The sequence below is a fragment of the Aplidium turbinatum genome, chromosome 8 (genome assembly GCF_918807975.1).
Source record: "Aplidium turbinatum chromosome 8, kaAplTurb1.1, whole genome shotgun sequence".
NCBI lineage: Eukaryota > Metazoa > Chordata > Ascidiacea > Aplousobranchia > Polyclinidae > Aplidium > Aplidium turbinatum.
The window spans coordinates 31944004-31951427 of record NC_137479.1 but is presented as its reverse complement, the minus strand read 5'-3'; positions in this window follow the sequence as shown (position 1 = coordinate 31951427).

Genomic DNA, 7424 nt, shown 5'->3' with positions numbered 1-7424 from the left:
CATCGGTACATGTTGTAAAATATTGAAAACATTTAAGTTACTTTTGAAATCGTGATTTAGATATGAAGATGTTTGGTCACGTAGACGGGAGAGCAAACGTTGTAGCCAACTTATCACAACGCAGCTTCATGATTGACGTTAAACTGATGTTGTTCTGGAGCTGCACATGCGCTTCGTATGCGCTCAGCTCTGTGGCTCAACCTTCAACTTACCTGGTTATTCGCTTATCCGCTGACAATATTGTTTGGGTTAATTTTGTCTTTGAGGGAAGAGGTAGTGAACACGTGTTTTAAACTAGAGACACAGTTTTATCTTTAAGAGGATAACTTTATTTCAAAGTTTAAAAAAGCGCTTTTGCAAAAACTAGCTTGTTGTTTTAACTTTTTGTGAAAATCCATGTTACATCTATAGTGGTATATCTAAAGACCCAGCAACTTACCTACTGACTACGATAGCAATTCAATAGAGAACGTACGAACTGAGCGATTGTAAAAAGCGACATCAACTCCTGCAGCGTTATGTCGCTTACTGTATGAACAAAAAAAAGGAAAGAAAAGTTCCAACATTAACAAAAGAAAGCAGGGATTAAAAATGATTGGTCACACATGGGGACGGATGATCTATACAGGCAAATGAAACAAGGAAGTTGACAAGCAAGGCTTGAAAACGTAACACAAACAAATTTGAAAAGCTGTTTATGAAAGGGGAATCTCCCGGTTTCCATGGTGAAAGTGAGGCTTATGTTTACGATGAGTACGATCATGGTGGCCAAACGACTCTATGGAAACATGCGACGCAGCTGACGTGTAAAGCTGATGTTAAGTGGCAACTTGGGTAGCAACGCAGTTGTTTAGGTAGTTGAAGGGTAATTCCTCCGCAAAACAATCATATGCGGACTATATGGCAACTCTGAACTGAGCAAAGTCGTGATTGAATCTAGAAGACACTCTGAACTAAGATATCATGATAAAAAACATTTAAAGCAAAGTTTGTTAACAAAAAACACACGTAATGCGCCAAAAGGCTACATAGCAGCATCTTGCCATATGGAACGTCATTGTCCTAACCAGTTACATTATGACTCCCCCATCTACCACGTCACAGATGATCAACATTTTGTTCTACCAGCACTTCAATGTTATATGATGATTGACGTTTCTACTTTGGCCAATTCGGCAAAAACATCATCCGATATCAAGTTGGCAATTTACGAGAACCAGTATTATTGTGAACAAACAGTTTGAAGGTCGCTGTACCTAGTCCTGGCATCACCTGCATTGTTCGGTGATATGTTGCACAAATTAATCTTATCATAAACCAACAGTGAAGAACTTTCCACTTGGCAAAGTCAATAGCTAGTTTGCCCTTCCACGACGCCGATCGTTTACCGAGCTATTATTGTCCGGTATGATGCTACATTGTTAAGGTCATAAGAGCCCTGCAAACAATGAACAAGCAGTTTATAAGTTTTATGGTTACAAACAATTTGAAACAAACTGCACTTATAGCGGAGTTATTAATATTTGCGCTTAGCGGTATCAAGCTAAGTTGTCATTGTTGATCTGAATGATTTGCAGTAGTTTGATTTCCTGCACATGGAAGCCTAGCAATATTGCCATGCTTTGTATGAACAAATTAAACACAACTTGAACCGATTTGTTAATAAAGAGGATTGCAGTGCTGCATGTGCGCGGAAGATTTGTGCTTAAGAATTTACAGGGAATTGCAATCGACAACGTCTTCTGATGAATAATTTCTTTCAATTTTGAAAATGCATAACGGTAACGTGCAATAACACAAGAGCCTTTCACAACCTTTATCACGTCAGAATAGCCGACAATTTAAATGAAATGCAACGTCATCAAATCCACTGAAGCTGCCCAAACATGATTCTATCACTTTGGTTCAGGTGCTTGATTTCATCCCATTGTTTTAATATAGAGACGTGCTTATCGTGAACTCAACACGGCTCCAACGTGCCAGCAATTCAAAATATCTTGGTTCCTTAATTCTTCTTGTTCCACAAGACTTATTATGACCGGTGGCTGAATATTTCAATTGTACTAACGGGAAAGAAAAGAAGCCAATTTCAATTTTAAAATGCCTCATGTGCAAAGAATCATTTAAACTTAAGTTATTGTATTTCTAACTATATTTCAAGTTACTTAATAACAAGAACGTTAACAATCTTTTCATCAAAATCCCAAAATCCCACAAATAGAATTTCTCATCGATCCTGCCCCGATAGCTCAGTTGATTAGCTCGTGATTTTGTGAACTAGGAAAATTCAAGATCAAGCGCCGCTGGTTCGACTCTCAGAGTGTGCGCTGGAGCAACGAACGTTAAGATCTGCTTTCCATTTAGCGGCATCTAATAGATGGAATAATTCTTTGTCAACAGCACTTTAACAATCGGAAACTTCACTCTGTCAATCTCGGTGACTGGCACTGTGTCAGTTGTTTAAAGCTTTTCTACAAGCATGCGAAACTGCCAAGATTAAACTCTCGAAGTCAGTTTTCCTCAGAAGCTTTCCCAGTCCGAATAAAAAAATTCAATAATATTTTTTTAATTGTTTTGAAATGTGTTGACCTAGCACGAGGTTTCTTTGCAGATTATACCCACGTGACTTGCAATAGTACCTGTCTACCTCCCATAGTTGTTCAAGTATGATTTCAACGCATTTTTTAAATGCAAGCAGAAACGTTATGTTATCTTCCAGTTACATGAACAAGATCATTATTAACCTGTTGATCAAAACCGCAATTGTTTTAGTTCCAGCCGACTGCCACAAACACAATTTTGTCAACTTTTCAAATTTATTTGAAGCACAGCAACACAGGTTTTTGTAGAATATTAATTAAAACTTTACTTTATGAATGCTATGGCTGAACAACTAAAGCAGATAATAATCTTAAGATTACAATTTGAAAATTATCTTCCACAATCACAAAGCAATGCCAAGCACTGCGTTAATCTAACGCCACACAACGTAAATCTAACGTAATGTGTGGTTGTACAATGTAAGCAGCAAGCTGCAATACATGAAGAATGCATAGTGATGATGGTTGCAAACGCAACAAGCTCGAAATTTCTCCCATGAGAGAATCAAAAACACAAGGCTATTTGCTGGGATCAATGTTGCGGCAGTAAGTATTGCGACACCAAACAGGAGCAGAGTATTCTTTTTAAATATATGCAAAGATTAGGACTCTAGGAGTGTTGTATGAAGTGTATCAGCCCTCGTATGAACTGCATCAATTGTTGTGTCAACACCTTGTTCCCCAAAGGCTAGCACACCACAGTCAACAGCCCTTACCCTTTATCACTGGTTTGCGTTCAATAACAATGGTATGCGATAAAAATTCATCTTTTAAAACATGGCTTAAAAAACTTTATATTGTTTTATAAATTTTAATTTGTAAATTTTATATGTCAACTATATTCTACAGGCACCATCCTTTGTCCTTTATCACTGATTTGTGCTCAATAGTAAAGAGATGCAATAAAAATCTGTGGTTTTCTAAAAAATCATACAACTTTATATTGTTTTATAAATTTTATATGTCAACTATTTTCTACTCTCCCCGCAGTGAAAGTGCAGGTGGCAAGCAAAGGCAAAAGTAGTTGACTCTTTATCAAGCAAAACCTTAATATCTTTATTTGCGTTGATTCAACATGTGCCAACGATGTAATGCAATCAACTAAATCGCTTATTGCTGGAGGTTTGCTTGTTCCTCACAAAGAAGTTTCCGTTGTTTCTGTTTACTATTTACTCACGTGACCATTCCGCTGTAAAACTTGAGTTGCGGAGCACTTCTGCGCAGCGTTGCCAGATGGGGAAATAGGATACCAAATAAAAAAAATCTGGTGAAATTTAGAGGTCTTTGGTATCACGCTTTTTGACCTTGGAACCAGACAACGTTTTGGTGAAATCTGGTGAAATATTCACAACTCAAGGTTTTTCAAAATTTTTTAAACTCTTTAGCAAAAAAATCTCTGCTCGTGCATAAAACGTTTTGCAAGAGGTTTTGCGCTCTTCAAGCAATCTTTTGAATCTGACAACAGCACTGTCCCAGCAATCGTGTAGCTTTTGCCACTGGCATGGTTGCAGGCAGTGGCGAGACAATGCTTTTTGGAGAGTTCTTTTTACTAAAAAAACTTGTCAAAAATGCAAGTTTTATATTTAAAATTAGTGAAGGAGGTTGTTTTTTGCCCCAAAACTAGAAGTTTATCAACATCAGTGACCTTACATAAACTACACAAGCATAGGCTACAGTGGCCACTTAATTGTTTCATTTTTATGGATATCCTGTGCAGGATATGCATAAGTCTTTCAAATTTTTTCATCGGGGTGTTATTGCATCTCGGAGTGCATTTTAACCCTGGCAAGTAACAGTTTCCGCTTTTAAAGTAAAAACAACAACTTTTTTGTTTAAGAACTTTTGATGTTTATACTGATAATTATGACTGCTACAGTTATAATCCTTGTATGCAATGTGTGACAAAACATATGTTTTGCATATTTGTTTCATTTTAGTCTTATGTCTCAAAAAATATTTGTATTTTTAGGCCAAATTGCTTTATTTAGGGTGTTTTAATTATCTGGTGAAATTGAATGCAATCTGGTGATATTTTAGTTACTTTTTGGTGCCAAGCAGCTTCCAGCATCTGGCAACGCTGCTTCTGCGCAATCGACGAGTTTGAGGTCTGGGTTTCAGGGTTGTCAGATTGGAATAATTGATTCCAGATCTGGAATCAAAACGAACTGTCTAGTAGGGAAAAAAAATGTCTGGAATCTGGAATAATTTTTAGAAGCAAATTGGGATTGTTTAGACAAGTCTAGATTGTTTCGGTAATTGTCTTTTTTTCATTGCATTTAGTAGCTGCAACGCGTGCGCGTAACTTTCTGCCCTAGTTCCGTCTCTTTGATTGAAACTGTGTTGCTGAATTGCACGCTCTCTGGCACGAAAGCCTGTCTGTGAGAAGTGTGACGCAACCTAGTTAGCTGACAGGACTTTCCGCTCACTTAACACTGGGTTGTATTTCCATGTATGTTAAGTTTACTTTTAATCTGTTATGTTTTTAGGTTGTTACAGAATGCAGTACCGTAGTTATTGTTAAGTACCGGTACGATATTTATTGATTTTCATATTTTGTTGCATCGAAGCAGTTAGATAAGAAGTTCAAAAATCCAAGCCTATGTGAAGTTTATTGTAGAAAGAATATGGCTCTACGCAGTGGCGTATCCTGGTGGGTTGAGCAAGGGATTGAAGGGAAGCAATGAAACTCGTGGGGGGGTAAGAACGTTCCGAAGGCACGCGTATTCTAGGGGGTCCAAGGGCATGCCCCCTGGAAAAATTTTGCAAAATTACACTCAAATAATAGATTATATGTAGTGCTTTCTGGAAACACTTTTAGGGTAGGCTAATATTTGTATGTACGTACGGTATGAAATTTTTTAGCAGATATACAGCGATTAACTTATTAAAGGTAGCTCTTACACAAACGGGCAAAAACTGGGCAAGGCTTCTCAGCAGGAAGCAACCCTACGTACATTTTTCAAGAATTCTAATGATATAAAGAAAAACAGTTGCTCTTTCGCTTGCTGTGTTCATTTGTCAGCATACATCGTTTACACTGCCAATCATTTGACAAACTTTTTCAACAAGCACGCAGGCACAGACATAAAATTGGGGTGAACAAAGGCTACAAAACTTGATAAAAAATGTGCTGGCATCATGTTATCTTAGGGATATTTTCATTTCAACATGAAGATTCTCACCACTACTTATTGTAAGTTATATCATATTTACAATATACACTGCGTATTTTGTTTTAGACTTGAAATGAAATGTCTAGAATAAATTTAGAATAATTTAGAATCAAACTGGCATGCAATCTGGAAGGGAAGGCTACAACTAATCTGACAACCCTGCTGGGTTGTGGTCTAATGAAAGTAACAGCAAAATAACCGAATTAAACTGTGATGTTGTTTGTAGTCTTGGTGATGAAAATAAGTTTGAGTTAGAACAATAACTTATGAATCCCGCGTAAATGAGATTGTACCATTTGTTGTTGATAAGCTGGTTTTTCGCCAAAAAAATATGAAAATTAATAAGGGTCAGTGGAAACTATTATATTGAAGATAATGGTTCATGTTAGCTTGCTCAATAGAATTTTATCATTGCTTGACTTGCCATGTTTTTCTTGAGGAAAGCAACATTAAAATCAATCACATTTGCGTTTTGCAGCGTCAACTACAGATACTTAGTTTTTAAATAAAGTAAACAATATCACACCAAATCAGAAGAATCGGTTTATTTAAATACAGAGCTTTCGCCACACAAGTGTGGCTTCATCAGTATAATCTGCAACAATAATAAAGAATGATATACTATTAAGATGGTAATAAAATTTAATGAAAGTGTTAAAAAAGTAGATAATATAGTAAAAAAATAGAAAAGATCAATTATTATACATAACTATAAGACTTTAGGTCAATACACTAGACAATAAGATGATAATCAACATGTAAAAATTCAAATCTATTAAAATTGTAATTGGAGAGAACTTTTAACTATAAAACTAGTTTCTACATATTGTAGCTCCTATCATTTGTCTGACTTGTCTGACTTCTAACGATGACATAGCCTACACTATTTATTATCGTGATAGCAAGGAATAAAAACAAACTGAACTGCTAATTCAAAGAATGTTGAGATGCAAACAAACTGAACCGCTAATTTAAACAGAACTAAATTCTAAGGATGTTGAGATGCAATGACATTGGCATAGCAACGATAGGTTAAAAGTAAAAATGCATTTCAATAATGATGTCATAATGAAAATTTTATATTAGAAATGAATTAAAAATGAACAAGGGAGTAGTAAAGAAAAAAACGTATTGAAATGTTTAAATCAATTAGTGAAAGAAAAGAACATCTAAAACGAGAGAATTAGGAAAATAGACAAAACAAGAAGGTCTAAAAAGTAGTTAGTAAAAAGATCGTCAGTAAAAGAGTGATAAGATTGTTTATTCTCTAATGTTTATCCCAGTAGGTTCTTGTGAGTGAAGTGTTTTAATCCAAAATTGTTGTTTAGTTTTTCTATATTCACACGTTTTGTTAAGTTTATCAATGGCAATGGCGTGAAAATCAACAGTGGTATGATTTTGTTTGTTGAAATGTAAAGCTACAGCTGTGTTTTTATTGTTCTTGATGTCTCGTAAGTGTTCACTAATTCTGATTTTAAATTTGCGTCCAGTTTCTCCAACGTATTGTTGGAAACATTTTTGGCAAGTAATTAAATAGATGATGTTAGAAGAATCACAATTAACTGACTGGAAAATATTAAACTGTTTATTTGTAACACTGCTGGAAAAGTTTTCGCAAGGATTAGAATGAGCACAAGTGGAACAACTTTTT